Genomic DNA, 24,015 nt, shown 5'->3' with positions numbered 1-24,015 from the left:
AAAATGTATTTGTTTTCTTTTAAAAGCGATAGTACTAATATAAATTAAAACTTGAATGTATCTTGAAAGTAATGCGTCTTCGATTCTCATTTGTTATAAGCCATTTTAATGATAAATATTAATTTCAATCAAAAAGTTTTAGAGTTGCCTTACTTACTACGTAACCCTACAGTTCTCGTACTGTTTTCGAGACAAACTGTGGTAAATATTCAATTGATTGTTTACGCTATTTTCTCGCTGACTCTAAGGCCCCAACATTCTGTTGTTTCGGCCCTCATAACGAGATTTCGACTCCCAGTATATTTATTGCTTTCAAACGTTCGAAGTTAATTATGAACGTGCGAGTTATGCGTGCGTGTGAGTTACTGTTTTAAATGATCGTGTAAGTTATTTAAGTATTTACCTTCATTGTTTACTTTTTGTTAATGTGGCCAGTCATTTATTGCATTGTTTCCTTTAAATATCAGCTTGGTTTCATCATTTAAGGTGAGTTGCTCCATTTAATTTTAACAATAACCAAACCGAAACCAGCCGTATACTTGTCGCCCATTAGTGAAATTTTTCGATAAGGCCATTGAAAATGGTTCGGTTATCGTTACAGTTAATTGGCAGAATTCAACGTAAGAGTTAATCATCGCTTAGTGACAAAATAATCTTCTCTCCTAGATAATACTAAAGAAAAAATATTAAAAAAGATCCTTTACAACAGTTAACCAACCGCAAAAATAACACTGGAACTAGCAGACGTTGAAAAATGAGCGCTCATATTAAACTAATATCCTAGAACATGACCCGGGTATGCATTCACATGAGAAAACGTCACAAAAGAACGGTCAAATAATTTTCAATACAAGTTAGGATTACATACAAAGCATATCATTCAATTTGTACAAAAATCAAATCTTACCGGAACACAAAATTTTGGGACCCGAAAAAATATATTCGGAGAAAGTCCGATATGATTATTCGTCTTCGGAGATCCAATAATTCGTTATATTGAAGAAAGTTTCCGTCTTACAAAGTTCCCAGTTCAATATGATTTTCTTTGACCCAGCTTCAGCCATTATTAGTATTATTCTTCGTTGCCAATATCACGATTGCTTTTCGTGCCTAAATGTCAATTCTATTAAGCGTTTGTTTTGGCTATGAAAGGGAATATTAAAATTGGCAATAGTCCGTTTGGAGTCTATTTACTTTTATATTTTATTTATATACTGGCTGCTCTATTCTGTTACTTTTGTGAGCTACTTTCGGCAACTGGATAAAAAGTTGCCATTTTATTTTTTCAGGCTGTAGTCCGATTACCTTATCTAGTAAAAAGTAACTATTTTTAACTGAGGTATGTGTATGGAACTTGGTACTTATTCAGATCTCACTTCTTTTATAGGCGAAGCATTCCCATATTATCGAACTTGGCAGTCTTTCACATTTTTGTTTTGGGTGGGTTTCATTTAAACTGGTTCAGTAGTTTTGGTGTGAAAACTGGAAATATAGCCGGACAGGTTTTTTCACATTTATAATACAAGTAAGGATTTACTTAAGGATCTTTCTTTAACTATTACACCATTTATAAAGTATATTCGTTTCAAAAATAATATTTTAAAATGGAATTTAAAGAGGCGACAGCAATCGCACGAGTGAACATTGATCGGGCCAGTGAACGAACGATTGAACTAATGAACGATCTGAACATTCACTTAAGTTGACTGAATGATTACTCTGGGGAGAGCGATTTAATCGCTCATGTAGAAGTCATGTCTTGCTTGGTTATCTGAATCTCTGTAGGTACGAAATGTATCTGCGAACTGTGATAAAATTTTGATTTGACTCGTTTTTAACCTGACGTAAAAAATAAGAAAAGAAGAAAGAAGTTTGACCGATATGCGTGTCTGTCTGCAACGCCATAGCTTTTAAATGGATGAACCGATTTCGATGCAGTTTTAGATGAAGACTGGTATTTCAGGGATTTTCCTGAGATAATTTTTGATGAAAACCAGCGCCGCCACATTCAAGTAAATCAATTTTTAATTGATCTGCTCTTTTTGAATATAAAGGAAATCTATCTCAAATTAGTGCCTTAATACAGAATCCCGTGTTCGGCTTCGAAATATTCACATTTCACACGATTAACACACTTAACCCTACCACCATAACTCCCAAAATCCCATACCTTAAAACATACTCCGAATTCGTCGAAAAACTCTGAGCTCTCATAGTTTAAACACAGCCAGTGAAACAGATTGGTTCCTGTGGGACGCACAATGGTTGCACTTGACTCCTGCAACTTGCACTCAATGGAACGCGCGATGCACTGCTTTGCATTCAAGCGCGTACTTTTATTTTTACACTTTTTAGGGAACGTATTTTGTAGTTGAGAAAGTGGTAATTATGGTTGGTAAAGGTCAGGGTGCAAGGTTTTGGGTATGTTCGTGGCCAAACCTAGCTTTTTGAAGTTTATGTTGATGTCTTCGATTGAACTTTTATACGATTAATGTACGCTTTTAAAAAACTCGCATGCGAATAGAGTGAAGCGTTCTTTTTTTTCAACAAAACGATTTTTTTCATTAAATCTTTTATGCGTTATTAAATATGAGCTAGTACAAAAAATAAACATCCGAATTCATTTCATCTCACTTCATTTCAGGCAGATACATTTGCTTTGAGCTCATATTCAATATCTATACAAAACTACTTCATTATCAATAATTCAACGCTAAAAATAAAAGCAGAAAATCCTTTGTACATAACCAAAAGCACTTTATATTTCCTTCTATCAGATCTGTATGCAAATCTACTTTTAAAACTACCGTCAATTATCTATACATTGAAGAAAATATTATTCAGTTCAGACCAATCGGTCCGAGCCTTCGAGTATAAATTTGTCTGAGACTCGCCGATAAAAGGCTAAGAGATAGCCGTTTTGTGATGTAGATTTTGTGATATTTTGTTTAAGTAATTTAGTGGAAGTTTTATTTTTTTTGTCTTTTGATTTAACTTCAACTGTGGCAAATCATTAATTTCTGTAGAACTTTTCATGAAATATAAAACCGATTTCAATAAAATTGTTTAAACTGGCTTCTCCAAAGTATTGATAAAAATTATGCTCTAAATCGGTTCAGCAAAAGACACCACACACAAACATACATATTTGCAGGTCAAACTAAGAACCTCTTTTTTTGAAGTCGGTGGAAATCACTATATTATAGTACTGTTGATACATGAATATCGATATTTTTTTAATAAAATGGTACGAGTTGAAAACTTCTTAAGTTCGCTACAATCATTCACATTATGTCATAAAATAAACAGGCTCCTACATTAACGTACATTCAATAAAAATAAGCAATACCCAACAATAAAACCTACTTACAAACCCGAAATTGCGATGTCATCTGATTTCATGTCGAGAACCGTCCGTCCGAGTCGCCATCATTACATTAGTCCAGAGCTGACTACAACAGAAAATGATACATGCAAATAGCCACAACACAGATAACCAATCCTACCATTCACTTCATACGATCGTACTCAAATAGTTCACTCACACACGCAAACAGTTACGTACGCACGTATAGGCGCGCGGTATCACTGACAATCGTTCCCCGAGCGTAGGTTGGGTCTATGTGTGAGGTAAGTTGTGTGTGTGTGTGTGTGAATGAGTGAAGAGTGAAGTGTTTTTCCCATTGGTGTGCGTCGAGCTAGCGTGACCCATATACGTAGCCTGTGGCGACATAAATTATGGGACCAATTGTTTCCTATATGCCTATTGTGTTTCCATTGCATTTATTTAGATAGTATTTTGTTAAAATGACACTCGGACGTTTTTCGCTTTTGTTTGGATTGAGGGTTATTTTTATTGACCTGCAAATTAATGTGTTTTACGCTATTTGCTGACTGTACAAATGGTTTTATTTATTTCACATTTAGAGTACACAGACAAACAGTCGGTCGATAGTTTATTTGTACTCATAAATCGGTATAAACATGAATGGTAGTAAGCACACTACAAAAATCAGATATTTAACTGCTTGACTGCCTCGTTGGTCTAGTGGTCGCAAGCGCGGCTGCTGTGCTCGAGGTCTCGGGTTCGATTCCCGGGTCGGGCCGAAATCGCTTTGTGGGTTTTCTTAAACTTTCACAAAGTAGCCCGTAGTCTGGAAGTTGGTGATTGATTCACCCGTGCATCGGAGAGCACGTAAATGTCGGTCCTGCGCCTGATCTCTTTCCGGTCGTGTCGGATTGCCGTCCCATCGGGTTATGAGGGTGAAGGAATAGGGAGTGCACCTGTGTCTGCGCAAATGCTAGTGCACTATATGTCCTGCGCAGCTGGCTGATCTCCTTAAATGAGAACAGCCGCCGTGGCCGAAATCGGCCGTGGACGCCATTATTTAACTGCTATCAGACCGACTGAAAACTATGATTGAAATCAATTAAAAAAAAAGTTTTTGCCAATCTTCGAATCTACTGCCGGCCGACTGTTTAATTTGCAATGTGCAAGTACTTGTTGTGTTTCACATTTATTTATTTATTCAATAATTGCCTATATATTCATTGACTAACCAAAACAAACCCACCAATAACCTTCAACGACTCTTACAAATGAATAAACAAAACACAACAGCGACAAAAAAAAGAAAACAAGCAACAAAATAATATCAAAAAATATATGCTTCTCGGAGAATCTCCATAATTCGTTTTCAAAGCTAGTTCAGCGTCCATAAGAAAATAAAACCACACACGGTATATATTTACTCATTATATATGTATGTAAATGGCAATTTTGCGACCTATTTGTCTCCCTTAGAGTATATTCCCGCGACGGATCGCCTGTCGCTGTTTCCGCTGCCTGGCCTGTAGTTGAACTAGGAAAACTGGAAGGAACTTGTTAGAAAGAAATGTTATGACTTTTTGACATTAATTAAGATTTGTTAATCAGGTTTAACCATTTTATTTGTAATAGTTACCCTGGCTTTGTAACGCAAAAGGTGACTCAAGGAACATGGATGTATTTTTGCCAGTAAGAGTACCGCAAACAGCAAACTTTTAGTCGGCCGATAGTTTTTTTGGGGTCATAAATCAGTATGAAGATGAATGGTATTACGCAAAGAGATCAGGTACTTAGCTGGTATCGCACCTCCTGAAATATTTCATGAGAATCAACTATCTAAACCAGTCAAAGGTGGCTAAATGATTATGGGTATGATTTTTCCAGTAAGTGTCTAATATTCTTGCTAGAATGAAGTTTCACTTGATAATTTCCAATGAGAAAACAGTACATTAATAAGGACACCCGAAAGTCTAACAAGTCTTATTAATTACCAAGTCTAAGGGTGTCGTGTTCCCAGTAATTGGGTCTTGAAGTTTTGTCACTGTCAAATATTGGTATTCAGCTCGATCCGATAAGACTGAAAACAAGACCCCAGTGGGAGTTAGAATATTAATACAAGTAAAATATAGTTTTTATTATGCTAGTTACTGGCAGATACATTACAAGTTTGCGATCAGCTTTTAAAGTTGTTAAGTGCAAAGAGAACTTGCTTAAAAGGTTTCATAATGCCTCCGCTATGATCAATCAACTTAATTGAGAGAGACTTCTTCAGTAAATTGATGATATAATATCGTCTGGATTACTTAATTTCGTAATATTAAGCTCAGAAATTGTAAGTAGGTAATATAATCTGGAAATGGTAAATTGAGGTCATAGAAATTGTGAATATCCTATACCAATTCAAGAACAGATCAGTTCAAAAATTAAATAAAAAGTCTTCAAGGTCATTGCCCGATAGATTATCTCTCACTACACGAAAATGTGTACATTGTATATGTAGTAAGTATACACCTCAGATTCTAGGGACAATACACCCATAACAGGCATTATCTATGTTTTACGACCATCTATTACGCAAATTATGGGCAACATAACAATGTCTGCGAAAACATCGTCTAGCTTATTTGTCTCTTCCAGAACATTCGAGAATCATACGTGATTATTATCCTGTTGACGTGTTGTGGCCAACATCATAGTGATGCATGAGTGTTGGTCGCGATTGTTTTCATACTAACAAGCCCTTTGTTCACTATTTTGGCGAATATTTTTGGGTGTTTTGCCGTTATGCTGATTTCGAGGATATAGTGGTTTACTGGTTACAGTGACAAGTCTTTTTTGTGCTTTTATTTAGTAGTGTCGTTTATTTCGTTGTTTTGGTTGGGAGATTTAGTGTGCATGAATTTGGATTGTGACAAGATTCAGGGGTTGGTATGAGCTTGTGTTTGGCGGGTTTGTTTGCTTGGGGTGGCTTTGTGGCTCACAAAACAGTGCAATGACTGATGTTTGCTTTGTGTGGCAGCTTAAAGATTCGATAAAAGCGTGATTTAACTATGATTAGATTTCCTTTGGCAACTGTCATTTATTAACTAGGACATACACTTAACAGCTTGAAGAAATAAAAATTGGAATGATACTTACAGTTTAATTTTAAGATCCGCAATGAGGAGTAGTGAGCTTTATCAATTTTGACACGCTAATTAAACTGATCAATTAAGTCTCAAACAAAAGGTCACGGAGTTACCAAAGTTCTGATGAGTCGATCATAATCTTCTGCTTGATTTTGACTTACACTCGGTTTTCATGTAGCGTGGGTAGTGCCTGGAGGATTATGTCAGGTGTGAGCTGACCTTGTGACCTTTAAAGGTCGTTCGACACTGACTTCTGCCAAATCAGCTCTCCGAATCCCAGAAGTATTGAGCATTTCTGAGTTGATATTTTTATTTAGGTTACGATTGATCGTTTCGGTTATAGATTTGAATGATAAACGGGCCTCGAGCCTGTTGGTTGACAACCGGGATAGTTGTTGAGTATGTTGAGGTTGATTTCCTTATGTTTTAAACTTCAAATGACCAATCTCGCTATGAGTATACGACTGGAGCCCTGTGAGTACTAGGGTCGCGGTAACTCTTTAGGGTTTTATATCTAGGCTAGTAAGCCTAGAAGGCCTACCGTTACGTATTTGCGTAGGTGGTATGAGTTACCTCTACCTCTGCTTAAATCTTCAAAGAAAATAGCCATGATATTGTGTCGTAACTATGTATAAACATTTATGTGTATCGCCGCATTTACTAAGATAGTGAGATCATAAATACAGCAAAAGCAAATATCGCAAAAGAACCTCATATTTGAAAACTCATCATAAGTCAGTGCGAAGTTCAATACTCATTTCTGTTCCATTCTCTCCAAAGCCTTTGTTTTTTGAGAATCACTTATCAAGAAATTGTATTTCGTTTTTGTGGAACAAAACATTTGTGGCGGCAACTCCTTTTTCTATGGATCAAAATTACTTTTTTTTTTCAACAAAAACCCGCTTTGATAGGTCTCTTTGACGGAGTGTCGAAAAGGGAACATTTTCATACAGTTTCCGGGCTTGTATTGTATTTCGAGTAGAATGTTGACCACTGTGCGATTAAAGCTTCGACTCTTTTGTTGGGAAGTGTGAGAGCAATCTTTGGTACGGTATAAGTATTTGTATATGTCATGGGATCTTGGAGGATTTTTGGATGTAAAAGAATAATCAGTTTCGCTTTTAGTTACGAAATTGTGTCAGGTTTCTTAAAAGGTTTCGTTATCGGAATTAAGTGAGTTGTGATTTCTTTGATGCAAGCGACTTCTTTCTGATATTCGTATGACAAGTTATGAACACATTCGATTTTCATCGACCTAACATTGATAAGTTCAATAGTGGTGTTAAAATACATACATACGTAGTTACAAGTAACAGTGGATCATATATTTCAATTTGAAGCAGCACAAACTTCTCTTTATATTCTGTAATAAAAATTACGAGTCTTCTAATACGAAGACATTCTTTTCCGCAAATTAATGACATTAAGTCCTTACTCAAAAGACTTTGTAATAAAAGCTTTTAAGAGTACAACGGTTTTTCATGTAATTAGTTAATGGGGGTCAAGAAATATTCCTTCATTTATTACTTGAATGCACTTAGTATCACAGACTGGATTTTTTTGTAGCTTTATAGTCTAGACTTGTCTTTAAATTGGATTAGAACCTCCTTTTACTGCAAACTTTTAGTCGGCCGATAGTCTGATCGGGCTCATAAAATACCCAAAGATCAGTGCGGCCGAGTCCGGTTGATATCAGACCGACTAAAAAGTTTGATTTGATTTCCGATTACCTTTCCGATTCCGAAACAGAAATAAAGTGCCTGTTTTGGCAACCAAAATCAAAATGCTTTTCACATATTTACATCTAAATTAACTCGCAGGTCACGGTACAACATGGTAAATTCGTTTCCTCAAAGCATAGCAATGAATGCTTGTCACTCGATATATCCTTCCGTCATTCGTCACGCCTCTAAAATTACATTAAACCGTGTGTCACATAGTAAGTAAAAACCGTGTGTTTGGGAATTGTCAGTAATGGAAGAGGTGATACATTCTATACAGCTTGGTTCTAGTCTAACAGAATCACCAACGTTTATAAGGCCCGGTTGTTCGAAGCTCGGTTACGTCAAGGTTAGGGTTAAATTCTAGTTACAGTAAAATTAACAGGGTTTAAATTCAAAAAGCGTTGTTGAAGTACTAGTTAGTTTAACGAATGTTAAAATTCCATAATAAAAATCAAATTTACCGTGGTCAAAATTGACATCGGTCAAATTTTAACTTTAAGGCTAAGAACTCACGGAGCGATTTTTAACCGTGCCCGCCGCGGTGGCGGAACTGCGTTTTTATTTCCAAACTCACGAGACCGTTTATTTGCGCGGTTACACAGCCGTCGCGGTTGAGATTATCGCCCGCAAACGTGGCGGGCGATGATCGCAAGACGCAAGACGGGCAGTTAACGATCAGTTGAAGTCCAGACCGCCATGGACACACATCAGAAACGAGTTGTTGCGTTATACTTACTTCACAGAAGAATGAAAAAAAAAAGACCCAAAAGGTTCTGGGTGCATCCACTGATTCAGGATAGAGATCGTTATGGATTATTTGTTACCCTTAGTGAATCGGCCCTTATTAGTGAACCGGCCAATCGACCGCAGAGCGCGCGGCGCAACCCGCCGAGGCTGCGGGTGACCGCGGCCCGCGCGATTCTACTAGTTGCCCGCCGGTGCAGCGGGACCCGCAAACAAACGCGCAGACTGCGGGCGTAAATCGCGTCGTGAAATGTGCTTTAATTTTTTACATGTATATCTGCATTCTACAGAAGCTACGGGCCCGCAGCCGCGGCGGGCACGGTTAAAAATCGCTCCGTGAGTTCTTAGCCTAACTTTACCGTGACGTACGAACAACCGGGCCTAGAGTAAAATGTATTTGTATTGTTTGCTACTTTTGCAACAAATGACTATCGACATGTATGACAAATTGTGAATCTACTTTCTTTGTATTGCATTGGTTGCCGTTCTCAGTCATTATTTGTAGCTAAAGCTCTCAAACGAGACTTAAGTTTTTCATCTACAGGTAGAAAGTAAGAAGTTTATACCGCAGCATGGAATACTAAGAGAAAGACATATATTTTTGGGTATTGCAAATACATATAATATCATAATTATAAAAAAAAAACCTCTACACTACAGTTCAGATCCAATAACAGAAATCTCGTAAAACACGACCACTTCCAAACAATAATTAAATTAACAGCAATACGAACACAGATACCCCGGTTTCTCAGTGTGAATCGGTTCTCGGAGCTGTTATAACGGCATTTCGTACAAGCTCGAACTATGTCGAAATATTTGGGAATATCTTGTCGTATCTCATGTTCGTCTCGCAATAGTTTGTCGAACAATTTGTTCCTTTCACCCCTCCTCCCTCTACCTGGGTGACAGGACTAGAGTCTGTAGGATAATGCTCGATTCATATGAGTAAGAAAAGATTCATGTTTCTTACGAATGATTGTTTACAGGTAAGGCGTTGACTGTTGACATTCAAAATAATAACAAACATTTTTGAGCTCGATTTTAATTTTCTTTTATAAAAGGAGTTCCAAGTAACAAATAAAAAGGATTAATCAGTTGAACGATTCAAGTGCTGTTGGTTTGTACTCAACTATTGAAAGATTTTTTTTTTGTTTTTCCGTTATATTTTTGAAGGAATGCTCAACTATTGTTGAAAGACAAGCCGTTTTCCCGCGGTTTCACCCGCATCCCGTGGGAGCTACTGCCCGCACCGGGATAAAATATAGCCTATATTACTCGCAGATAATATAGCTTTCTCATGGTGAAAGAATATTAAAAATCGGTCCAGTAGTTTTTGAGTTTATCCATTACAACCAACCAAACAAACAAAGTTTTCCTCTTTATAATATTAGTATAGACAATTATTAAATTAAACAAGAAGGCGCTTTGTACATAACTTTTCGAAAAGCGGACGATTTTTATTATTGATTTTTATTATATTTATTATAAGTTATTCACAAAAAAAAAAAATATCGACACGACACCGAATCATTTCTAACACAACGAAACACGCCTGTATGACCTAGACGAAAATTTTCTTAGAAAAAAAAAAAAACATCTTACGAATTCTGAAAGGTAACGCAATAAACTGTACGTGACGACGCAAAAAATATTTCTTCGAAGAAAAATATAATGTTTGTCACCTCCACTTGTTTTCAAAGAAAAGTATTTTTTTTGATGGAGAATAACAGGACGGCTAGGAAAATAGACAGATGTTCGAAACAAGTGGCGACGGGGCAAGGAGTAGTATCGAATATCATTGGACAGGTGTGACGGGGATGAAGGCAAAATTGCTTGCGATAGAAGCAATTTTTAAACGTGAAATAAGTAAGAGGCTTTTTTAAGATGGGTTAGACTTTATGTCAGATTGTATGATATTTATAAAGCATGTATTTTTAGAATAACAATAAATGTTATAGACTGTTAATGAAGTATTTGAGTTCGTGAACGCTGTTGGGCGTTACAATGCAATATCCACTTTTAAGTTTATCTTAGAAAAACTGACAAAATGAGGAATATGGACAGGCCATTATTGCCTAATTTGGCAAATCCGTCAACTGAGAGATTATATCAACGACCCATTACTCATTCCACCAATTAAAAAATAAATCACTAATTCAAGAAATCAAAAAGCCAATAATACTGGTCATTTCACGAGCGTCCCACAATCACTGTTATTCCGCCGGTAGTTCTGACCCATAAAGGGTTCCGGCCCATTGGGTAACAGCGATAAATCAACGATAAATTAGCTTGGACATGGAGACATGTGACGTGCAGGTACACAGGGATGGTAGGTAGGAAGGAAGGGGACGAAACATGTATCTAATGTTCCCATGGAGAACAAAATGGCTAGCGGAGATGTCAATGCAAAATCTCTTATAAAAGTAGCGCACTAAAATGCGGGTGTTTGGGGGATGAGGAAAGTTACTAGCTCCACTCTTACACGCCTTATATGGAATACGTCCATTATTTTCAAAATAAAATCACTAATTCAATCATGGCAAATCTTTGACAGATTGGTTTCGATTTGACAAGGAATACGAGCGTCATGCCGTACATTGCTTGACCTACAAGAAGGCGCCTGACCTACCTTCCTAATGGCATCTCCGTTATCTTTCCTTCTTCCATGAAATAAACATTCACACATACCTACAGGTCTTTAGAACCTTCTTTTTGAAGTCGGAAATGTATTTTATATAATCGAAATACTCATAATTTGCCGCTGATATTTTCTTTCCCTTGCATGCACAAACATAACAGAAACGAGAAAATCACCATTCTTTTAATAAAAACACACTTGACTGGCGCCTTTGAAAACAATCGAAGCTCGGACAAGCGATTGGCAAAACGCAGGTTCGGCGAGACAATATGTCTTTTGTCGCTAACTGTACATAGTCGAGCGTTCTATTGTAATGGTAAACTGTGCTAGATTGCGATGCCGACCGACATAGCCTCCTGAGATTATACACCTACTGTGCTCGGCTGTACCGCGTAGATAGGTGAAGTGATGGGTATGCCCAGAGGACCGTTTGGTACGGCTAAAAGCTCATTTAGATCAGTTTTAGTGGTAATTTCATAAGGTTCGACAGTTGTGGAAGAATGGTAATTAAGTAATTAAGAATCGGTTGAAGGTTTCGCTATAGGCACTTAGGGGGTCTTCAAAATTCTACGTGTTTGCCTTTTATGGTGACCTACATTCTTCGATTAGTTTACTGAACAATACTTTTATAATGGAAACCTGATAATAATAATTCATATTGTGAACTTGGGATTTACCCTCAATGATTTTGTTAAAAGACCGTGCAGTAACTTTGTCAACTTTAAAAAAAAAAGTCTTATTTGACTTTGGTGGATGGGACAAATAGACGTTAAGTTTGTTTAGAGCTTGAAAATAGGCAAATTTTTATCCGTTTGCGGGCAGTAGTTCCCTCAAAACAACACACCCAAACAAGTCTACATTATTTAATTGTTACAACAACAAGAATTACACCAAAACCCTAGTTCATTTTGTAACCAAGGAGCTCGGAATACCGCCTACTAAGCACTGGGGACGTGTAAACGAGGCCCGAGGATGTGCAACTGATGTGCGTCGAGTGCTAATGCAGTTAGGAGCGAAAGCGTCGGTCGGCGCTGCATTGTTGCTGGCAAGATTGCTTTGTTTCACTCAGACGGTGCTGATAATTGCTTGTATTTTCTTGTTTGTGTTACAGGGTAAAATTGTGATGAATTACCAAGTAATAATGTTATGTGCCAATCTAAGTCTTTGTGTTCCGCATTCAAGCTAAAACGATGAAAACCTGAAGATACTTCCATCGTGTCCTGCAGATGGATAAAGGCGACTTTTATATGAGCGATAGGAGAAAGTAGCTTCAGCGGGTGTAGTTCATTTTCTAACCAAGGAGTTCGGAATATCGCCTATTAAGCGTTGGAGCACAAATCCGCATTGAGCAAGCGTGGTGCCCAGCAGTGGGACGATAAAAAGGCTGTAAAGAAAGAAGCACTGGGGACGTGTAAGCTCGGCCCGAGGGTGTGCAACTGATGTGCGTCGAGTGTTAATGCAGTTAGGAGCGAAAGCCTCGGTCGGCGCTGCATTGTTGCTGGCAACAACGCTTTGTTTCACTTCAGACGGTGCTGATAATTGGTTGTATTTTGATGTTTTTTGGGTGTAAAATGGTGATAAATTAAAAAGTGATATTAACTAATGTTTAAATGCGAAAGGAACACCGTGAGTTACGCATCACGCAGAGAGATAGGTAGTACCCTGAATTCGGACATAAGGCTACCTATATTAGACGCATTTACGTAGAGATTGTTAATACCCTGCATATGGACGTAGGTTACATTTATATGGATGATGGGAGTAGCTTCCCTACGATGCGGGTGTAGTTCATTTTCTAACCAAGGAGTTTGGAATACAGTCGACTAAGCACTAGAGCACCAAACCGCATAGAGCAAGCGTGGTGATTAACCCTCAATCCTTCTTCGTGTGAGAGGAGGCCTTTGCCTAGGAGTGGGACGATAAATAGGCTGTAAAGAAAGAAAGAAAGAAGCACTGGGGACGTGGAAACTCGGCACGAGGATGTGCAACTGATGTGCGTCGAGTGTTAATGCAGTTAAGAACGAAAGGCTCGGTCGGCGCTGCATTGTTGCTTTCAAGACCGCTTTGTTTCACTCAGACGGTGCTGATAATTGCTTGTATTTTGTTATTTGTTGGGTGCAAAATGGTGGTGAATCACCAAGTAATACTTACTAATATTACAGACTAGCTTCCGCCCGCAGCTTAATTCAAAGTATCATCTATCTACGTACCAACCAGAAATGCGTGAAAGAATAATAAATATACATCCATACACTGTCACAAACTTTCACATTTATAGTATTAGTAGGATATTAGTAGGATGTGAAAGTGATTAACTCTATGTGTCACACAATCACAGTAAAATAACCAGTCGAGAAGAAAAACAGAGAGACTTTCTCCTTGGATGCGTGTAAAACCACGGGAGGAAGCTTGCACAGGAACTAAATTATGTAAATTATATTAATAATTATAAGCAACATGAAGGTCGTGTTTGTTGAGTAGCATGGGAATAAGCCTACGTTCAATATGTCTACATATTTATGATGGATCACTAAATTAGCAGAGATCAAGTGGCTTATTTGCTAGAACAAGAACAATAACCCAGTCACACTAAGCGACGTTTTCTAGAAAACCCAAATCAATCGAACACGCACGAACACCCTTCGTCTTCAACCAAAATAGTTTTAAATTAATTCCACCGTTCTGGCGAAAATGACCCTCAGAATACGTGTCACCGCAAAAATACATCAATTGCGCATACCGAAACTCAAAGAGCAACTATTTTCATTATCTGATATTATCGAAAGGGTACCTTATTGTGTGTCAAACAATAGGAGACCGGTCTAATATGTGGTGTGAGTAAATTTAACTGTAAAGAGATAGTTCAATAAATCTTTAGATATAAGCAATTTATGTGCAGCGGCGTGTGATGTATGGTGCTTTTTGTTTGCTTATTTTGGGTCGCGAGTTTTAAGGTTATGTATTTTTGATCTGATATATTGCAGGTATCTTTTAGTTGAAGTCTGATAACCAGTTTAACCAAGGGGTATTATTGATTTTGGTTCCCTGTAAAACTCTGATATTTTGCTGCATCCAATTAGACTGGAAGCCAACCCGAATGTAGTTGTAGACAAGTTAAGATGATGATTTGATTGACTGAAACATTTTGAGATCTAATTAACGACTAAGTGCAGTAAGGGCGCGTTTATATGACACGGAATGTTACAGCGTGTCGGCCGCGCGGCGAAAGTACGGCGACCTGGTGGCCTGGAGGCCTGGTGGCCACGCCACGCCACTGCGAACCCGAACCATTTCCAGTTGATCTTGGTCTTTCTTAAAATTCACACGTGTTCGTTATGAGCTATTTGACTAATAAGAATAAAATTATGATTGCATATTACTTGTACCGACAAAGCAAAAAGAAATAAAAAAGAAATATAGACAATTTTGGATTCATCCTATTTTAGCACGGCGAGAAGAGTTTGGTGAATTTCATACGCTATACAAGTATACAACCAATTGCGAGAAGATGAAAAAGAATTCGCAGATTATTTCCGAATGGATGTTAAAACATTTGATAAACTACTCAACTTCATACATGATTCGAGTGTGAGTGTGAGAGCGAGACGGCCGCACGGCCGCTGTGTGATCGAAGAGCGAACGCCGCGCGGTCACCGCGCGGTTAGTTACTCAACATTAATTTCAACTTTACGCCCTAGTTAATAAAACATAAATTTGCTATAACTGAACAGTTAGTACGCGGCCACCGCGAGGTCGCCGCGCGGCGGCCGCAAGAATTTTTTCGCGTCGTCTAACTGCAGCCTAAAGATAGTATACATTTGAGCAATTAATAATTCCTTGCAATATCCACAATAAGTAAACAAATATATTTCAAATTAAGAATCCAAGACAGAACACAAACCAATTCAATTCAAATTCGAATTCATAATCAGCGATCCAGCAATAAGACAAAGGACATCAGTTTAAATATGGAAGCGTACGTCCAAACAATACAGTCCAGTAAATATGTGAGGACAGTCGGGCGGAATGGAACCACTGAGCCGGCAATGTACTGTACACACGACTACTTACTTACCTGAGAAGGTCAGTGGGAATCGGTGATTTGTTTCTTCGCGATTATCGATTTGCGAAGATTGGGATGAGGATGTCAGATAAGCAGTCGCTCTCTGTAAAACACTGGTACAACACTTCTTATTCCTGCTAGACTGGAAGCTTACCCCAATATACATAGGAAAAGAAAAAAAGGGAAAGGTCAGGGAGATTATGGTGTCGAGATTTTGAAAATTTGAGCAATAGGATAACCTATTTCAACAGAACTAGTGCAAAAACCTAATAAATTTTTCTCTATTTCAATAATGAAGAGATGGTGTGATTGTTTGTTTAAATGCGGAAATGTCAGAAGCAACTGGTGCGATTAAAAAAAATCTTAATTATAGAGTAATTGCCACTGGACGTGGTCGCTTATAAATTAAAGCCGCCATCACCATAGAACCTCTGCCTCTCTGTTCTCTATCAAAAAACCTACGCACAGGTGCACCAAAAAAAAATTGAAAAAAAAAAAATACACAAAGCATGACTTCCGAGGCAAACATTCCATACAGAGATACTGAAGCCACTTTGTATTCACTGTGGGCAGACAGCGTCACACGTTCGATACGATGTCAAACGCTGTAGACAGAGCGAACATGCTAGAACAGTTCACTGTATAAAGGGTTTCTTTTATTTCGATTTTGCTGCGTGGAACGGAACGACTGTTTTGAGGTAGTGGGTAGTGCGGTTGTTTTTTAGTGAGAAGTCGTCAGTTATGAAGTCGGTTCTGGTTTGACATAATTTTTCATCATCAGCGTATCTTTTTTCTTAAATGTGTTGAAGGCAGTTTGTTTATTGCCTTTTTGATAAATTCATACACGCTGCTCAAGCGGGCTTTAAACGTATTTTAAATGAAAGCTGAAACAATTCCTACCTAATTCAATAATTACCTATATCATTTGCCGAAGTTGAAAAAATTAGGTAAAACAATCTTACCTCGATGACGAAACAAATGATTACATTTGTTTCTTCCAGGGAAAACAATATTTCTTTTATCTTGAGTTCATTCATCCCATCTTTGTTTACGCATTTTCATAGAAAAACAACACAGACTATACAGGGTTAATTTTCAACCACCATCCAAATTTTCAGAAATGATTTAGAATCGGTAACCTAATCAATTAATCAAATAAAAAAATATAAAAAATATTAGATGATTTTCATCATTGTCCGCTACTAAAATCACAACGTGTGGAATACACACAGTTCGGTTGTTGAACATGGCGCGCTTGCCTCAAGATTCGGGAAACGCACACAAAAAACAGCATGCACTACGCCCGACATCGTACTACCGGCACTACGCCCCCCTCCCTCATACCCCGCACCCCGCACAGCCCCCGGTCGGCCAAGCGCCGGTGACTTTTTGTTTAGTTGACCGTGACCTAGTTACGTGCGAACGTGTGCCATATTTTTGTCGCTCTCGCTGCATTTTCGATTCCGAATTCCGGTCGGTTATCATCGCACGACATGGCGACTTTTTATTCTAATGCAGAGTATTTTGAAATGGTCAGGTGCTACATTTTAAGTGGCGAAAGTTTAAATGGTGCGCAAAGAATGTACAGTGCAGAAAGTTTACCGCGTTTACAAAGACGAGGTATTAATTCGCGAGTGCCTAATAGACAAACAATTTTAGCCGCAAACCAAAGGTTGTTAGATTATGGGCAGTTTATCACACCAGCCCATGCAACAAGTCGTGGCGGTCACAACGAAATAACACCAGCAGTCGAAAATTCTGTACTCGAGTTTTTCGAACGTGACCCCTGCGCTAGCACTAACGACGCTGCTCGGCGCTTCGGTGTCAGTCAGTATTACGTGTGGAAGCTGCTGAATTCATCTGGTTATCACCCATACCATTACCAACCAGTGCAATCTCTTCACGATAACGATGGACCCGCTAGAATCGTGTTTTGTGAATGGCTGTTAAGAAACATTAATTGTAACATTTTGTGGACTGATGAAGCATTATTTACGCGAATCGGAATTTATAACAGCCGAAACGAACATTATTGGGCGTTAAGCAACCCCCACGTTATTAGAAATAACTACCATCAAGTGCGTTTTAGTGCGAATGTTTGGGCAGGTATTATCGGTAATGTTATCGTGGGACCGATTTTTATTGAAGGACGCTTGACGGGTACTAATTATTTAAACATGTTACGTGGTGTTATTGAAGACTTAATAGACGAGGTGCCACTTTCATACTACAACAATCATTATTATCAGCATGACGGTGCACCACCTCATTACACAAGTGCAGTGCGTGAGTTTTTAAATAATAAGTATGGCGATAGATGGATTGGTCGCGGAGGGCCTGTCCTATGGCCTGCCAGGTCACCAGATTTAACGCCACTTGATTTTTTTTTATGGGGTGAAGTTAAAAGACGTGTTTACGTTGAAGAAGCACAAAGTGTTGAGGACCTCCGTAGTAAAATAATAAATGCATTTAATGAAATTAAAAATCAAACAGATACTTTAAACTTATTAAAAAATAGTTTAGAAAAACGTGCACGTTTGTGTATTGAGAGAAACGGACTCCATTTTGAACAATTACTGAAGTACACGTAATTTGTAGGTTAATCGAGTTTATTTGGTAAGTTGAATTATTGTAAATAGCTAGTTGATTCCAATTTTTTAAATACGCCATAATAAAAACCAGTGATTTCACATTCATTATTTTATTATGTCGGTCCTAAGCCCGTAAAGTATGAAGGGAAAATTGGAATCAACCCTTTTAAGTAAGACCGCGTAGGTACCTACATCAATCGCAGCGAGCGAGCGAGGTCAATAACCTTGCTGCGTGTCTCTACATTCTGTTTATTTTCGGATATTTTCTTTTGGATGTTTTTTTTTGTTTTTGTTATTATTTGATTATAATGTTTCACATATGAAAATAAATTAATTAAAAGTCCTCGATTTTTAAATTTGGATGGTGAATGAAAAATAACCCTGTATACCACCTACGCTGCAACTTTACCCATGAAATTAGTTTGTAGATAGATTAAAAGTTGTGCTCTAGTAACAAGCTGAGACTAACCAAAATTTCGTTAAAACTGGTCTGCTAGTTTAGCTGTGTTAGTGAAACAAACAATATCTATTTCATGATCCCTACTTATAATGTAAATATGGAAATAAATGCTGGGATTTTCGGGGTTAAATTAATTCAGATGGAGTGGATATTTTTAAAATGATGTCTGGGTTTATGAACTAATTCCTTTTGCAGAAAATTACTCTATAACTCAGCAGCCGAAGTGTGCACTGTTACCTGAAAAAATATAGCAATGATAATAATGTTAACATCTTCTGTAACTTTAAAAGAAAGCAAAATTCTCCTCGTAATTTACCAAAACAGTTCACGTGACAACACGACACACGTAGTAAATCATGAAAACTCACTATATTCAATCCACATCCCCAAAACTGGGAATTCATACGCAGAAAAAGTTTCCCGATTATTCATAGCTCGATAAGGCCGCAATATCCGTGAAGCTAACGCTCAGACCCACGGGGGACGGACATTTAAACTTGCCGAATTCCTTCCCAGCAGGGTCCGATGGTTACTCAGCTTATCTTGAACGTTGTACATTTACAAAGGTTTTACATATAAATTGCCTCCATAGAATGCACGGGAGAAAAACCGTGATAGTTCGCAAGGGAGTGACCTTTTTGAAGGCTAGACGAAAAGTCGTTCTCCAAGATATTTATCGCAGTGTTTTGTTTATTTTATTGGAAGTTTGTGCTCGGATTTTTGGGGTCAGCTCGTTAAGCTAAAAGGCGTTTGACTTAATTAGTGTCGTTAGTTTAGTCCTTGAAAGGCTGAGTGGGAAGGAAGGAAAATATAGTCGTTCTAGTTGACCTAAAATGTCGTTGTGAATTGAGAGAGGGAACGCTAAAGTATTCATTAAAAAGAGGTTCGTGATCTGAAGTTTTGAGGTAAGTTTTATTAAAAAAAAAAAAATAATTAAACATTCACTTGTATTCATCAATGAACCACGCTTTCTGTAGATTCACAGTCGAACATTCTCAAATTACCTATCCCATAAAAAAAATAAAATAAAATTAAACAACACAAGTTCTAAAACAAAGAGACATAACAGATTTGAACACGCCGGAACAATCTTTATGACAAAAGTCGTCCTATAATGTCCCTAGGCGTCTAAAAATTAGTTCAACGAACATTAAAAAAGAAGGAATATTTTTTATCAGAATTCGCTTGAGTGATTTCTTTACAATTCACGCTCGAGAGAAGTTCGTGAAAAACCTTTGGTTGGCGTCAAAGACCACTTTATTTCGGTCACGTTACCTTCGTTAATGAAAATAATAAGTTCGTCATAGTATTAGCAATGCGCCTTTTTGCTTAGTAATTGGGTACACGAGTTTTTTATTATTAGGGTTTTTGTTTTTTAATTAGGTTCGAATGGGAGTTAAAAATAATTTTAGAGTTCATATTAATAACTAATAATTGTTGTAAGCTCTGTCCTAAGGTACATTGTATGCGAATAAAGTTAAATACTATATATAAAAAAAAAAAAACTATTAAGTAAATCAGCTTATCATTTATTTAAAAACATGAAAGTCACTTTAAGTCACCCGTAGTTCTAAAAACTATCTCTCGTCTTATTTTATTTTGATAAACATACCTGCATCCACAGAATGCAACTCATAAAACACTACCACAGGCACTTTCCTCGGAGCAAATTAAATTAACTATGAAGGTGGAATGTGAAGAAAATTACATGCTCCTTTTGTAGAGCTCTCCTTTATTCATTGTAAGACCACTTTAACGATCCTATCCAGGTAAAATATGCAGCAAGGCATCTGTTGTTACAGGGAAGACTATGTTCTCCAATTATAATGTACTTTAGAAGATGTTTTTGTTGATTCGAATAATTTTTGTGTGTCCTAGTTTTTAATTTTCAAAAGTAGTGTAGTTAGTTTTTTTTTTGTCAAAAACTAGTGAAAGGATTTTGATGAAAATTGGCAGTTATATAGCTACAGCTACACATCAGAGTAACATACAGGTAGGGCTGCCATCCGTCCGGGTTTCCCCGGATTAGTCCTCGTTTTAAGGCCGTCCGGGGGCCGTCCGGGCGGGGTTTCAAGAAGTGTCCGGGGAAAACCCGGACACTTTTCATGTAAGGAAACACCTCATTGAATTTAAGTATATGTTAATAGTAAATGGATTACAAAATAGGTGTTATTTTGTTTAAAAAAAATCGTACTCGTTCGGAGAAAAAATGCTATTTACGCCAAATGTCCGGGTTTTTTAAATGTTTGTCCGGGTTTGGCGAAATTCGAGATGGCAGCCCTACATACAGGCTATATTTTATCTGGATTATGCTTCAGGTCATCATCATCATCATCATCATCAGCCTATCGCAGTCCACTGCTGGACATAGGCCTCTCCAAGTGCACGCCACTGAGATCTATTTTCGGCTTCTCGCATCCAGCTCCTGCCAGCCGTCTAACGCTTCAGGTCAGAAAGGGGTAAAACCATTGGCGGAAGCTAGTCATGAAAGATGGCAAGAAAAATGCTAGAGTCGTTTTTTTATAGGTACATCCTATATAAACTTGTGTATTAAGTTACTTAACATAAAGACTTTCAGTTTATAACCTAAGTAGGTGTTTTGAAATATCTTAAATGTGGGTGGACGGCGTGGGAGAGTAGAGCTATCAAATGTAAAGGTGCAGCGTTTGAAAAAAATACGAAAGTACGAGCTGGGTTTGAAAAGGTCAAACGAATTTGAATGAAATTTTTCATACTGATGTAATACTAAGACATACAACTATTAAACTTCCAGAACTTTGGGGAAGCCTTTGTCGAGCAGTGGACGTCTTTTTGCAAAGACAACATCCAAACATACTCAAAATTTTGGTAAAAGAAAGTTATATCACGCGCAATTATACAACATACATATTTGTACCTTTTTTTTTTGTTTTTTTTTTTCCGACGTCAAAAATCATATTATTATATCATATTTGTACCTCAAGAACGGCTGAACCAATTTGGCTGAAAATTGGTGTATTTAGCTTAAAACCCTTCTCCTATATGGCCTTTCCCTGAAAAGGATATGTCACCGTAAGATTACAAACATCGTTAGATTACAATCTATCTCGAGAGATTGTAAACTGTCGCATTATTGTGAACCGTAACATCTGATTGCAATTTAACGCATTATTTTTCGCTATATTATAATCTATCGATGAGAAATTGTCAAATTGTCAACTATCCGAAAGCTCTCCCTGATTGGTCAGTCTTTTTGTAAGATCGACCAATCACGACCAGCCGTTCTGTTGCCATGGAGTTCCCGTAGAGTTAGGAATGAATTTGTGTTTGAAGACAAACTACCTAGGTAATTGTTTTGTTTTTTTTTTATAAAAGTTTCTTATAATTTTCCAATTTCATTTAAATAACGGATGTTATCGCGGTCGGTTTTAAACGTCGGGATTAAATAATATAATATAACCGCGATAAAATCCGTAAAAGTAGTTTTATTTCAATGTCTAATATTCGCGTAAGTGTCAGAAATCAATATGTTTCCAATTTCAATTTGTGTTTGAAGAATAAATATTTCGTTACAATTTGTTCTCTCCATATGTCAGGAATATTAATTACATACTCGTACTAAATAATAAATACTTGAAGATTTTTTGAAGAGCATTTATTTTATTTAACTGACACCTCTATTTCATTCCTAACTCTACGGGAACTCCATGGGAACAGAACGGATTATTGGTCGATCTTACAAAAAGACTGACCAATCAGGGAGAGCTTTCGGACAGTTGACAATTTGACAATTTCTCATCGATAGATTATAATATAGCGAAAAATAATGCGTTAAATTGCAATCAGATGTTACGGTTCACAATAATTCGACAGTTTACAATCTCTCGAGATAGATTATAATCTAACGATATTTGTAATCTTACGGTGACAGATATAAAATATTTTTATCCCCATCCGTGGGTGAAACTGTGTGCGGTAAGTACTTAATAATGATGTTTGTTGATTTATAATAAAGTGGTACCGCTAGAAATAGGTCATAGTCTATTACGAGAACAAATATTAGCTTAACTGAGATTTCTGGAATTTTCCTGAACGTGTTTGTCTAATTACGTTGTGTAAGCAAACATCGTTGTATTTATTAAAATAATATTTTGTCGTCATCGTTGTATTTACTAAAATAAGCTCGTTTGGTTTCCACGAACATTAAGAGTTAATTTTGCCAATACAGATTACTGCTGGGCTACTGATTATTACCTCTTTAATAGTGTACTATACCTAGCCGCTGTTATTTAATTATGTATTTCGATTCTATTCCAAATGTGAAACTGAATATTTGACATATTCAATCTATTTACTATTATAGTTCGGCCATTCAGAGAATGCGTTCCTGACACGTCGCGATTGAACTGACGACGTAACTACATTCATTGATTATTGATATAATAATGTTGTTTTAATGCTCCTCAATTGTTAAAACGGTAAACAACCAGCAAAAATATTTTTATCGTAACTGCAACGCCATTGCAAAGTTACGTCGTCAGTTCAATCGCGACGTGTCAGGAACGCATTCTCTGAATGGCCGAACTATAAGTTCCCCGTGTTTTCATCCATATCTCGGAAGATCACTACCCGCAGTCGGGAATAAAGAGCCTATGTACTTACTTATTACCTGTCTACCAATGATCTGATACTATTTAGTAGCTTCGGCGTGAAAGACTGACAGATTTACTTTCGCATTTAAAATATTAGTAAGGATTACATAGGTACATACCTAAATCCGTACCTATCGTATCCACTAAAACCACCGCAATAATACCGAAACATTCGTATTTTACGACTACAAACAAAAGAAAAACAACCGAACATTAGCATGTTAGCGCTTTTCACAGATAACGTCTTTCTAACCGAATTTAACGCGATACCATCTTTAAACGCCCACAAACAAACCGACATTGTCACTTCGGTTAAACCATGGAGAACAAAATGACTAGCGGAGATGTCATAACGCAATATCTACTAAGAATGTAGCGCGTCAAAATGCGGGTGTTCGGGGGACGAGGAATGTTATTAGGTCCGCCATCGCCTTCTTTGGTACCCGTCCATTAAAAAAAAAACCTTATCACCAATCAATCAAGACCAATTTTTGGACAGATGTGTCAAGATAGTTATTAGTAACTGATCCTTTTGCTCACGCTTACGGTCCGTTACATGACCTACAAAAGCCTGACCTACCAGTCTTATGGCATCTCTGCTCATTTCTCCTTCCTCTCTGTGAGTAAAATACGTACATTTTCACACCATTCTGACAATGTAGTATTATGAAATTGACGCCTTAGTAATTGTGCTCTGCATTGCAG

General features: G+C 37.4%; 1 protein-coding gene across 1 annotated transcript in view; it reads left to right on the top strand.

Moving 5' to 3' along the window:
* LOC124630675 (cell adhesion molecule 3-like) overlaps positions 1-24,015 on the top strand; it is a 234,441-nt gene that overhangs the window by 781 nt on the left and 209,645 nt on the right. The gene's annotated exons all lie outside the window — the stretch shown is intronic.

The sequence above is a fragment of the Helicoverpa zea genome, chromosome 5, assembly GCF_022581195.2.
Source record: "Helicoverpa zea isolate HzStark_Cry1AcR chromosome 5, ilHelZeax1.1, whole genome shotgun sequence".
NCBI classification, from domain to species: domain Eukaryota; kingdom Metazoa; phylum Arthropoda; class Insecta; order Lepidoptera; family Noctuidae; genus Helicoverpa; species Helicoverpa zea.
This window is presented reverse-complemented; position numbering and strand designations above follow the sequence as displayed.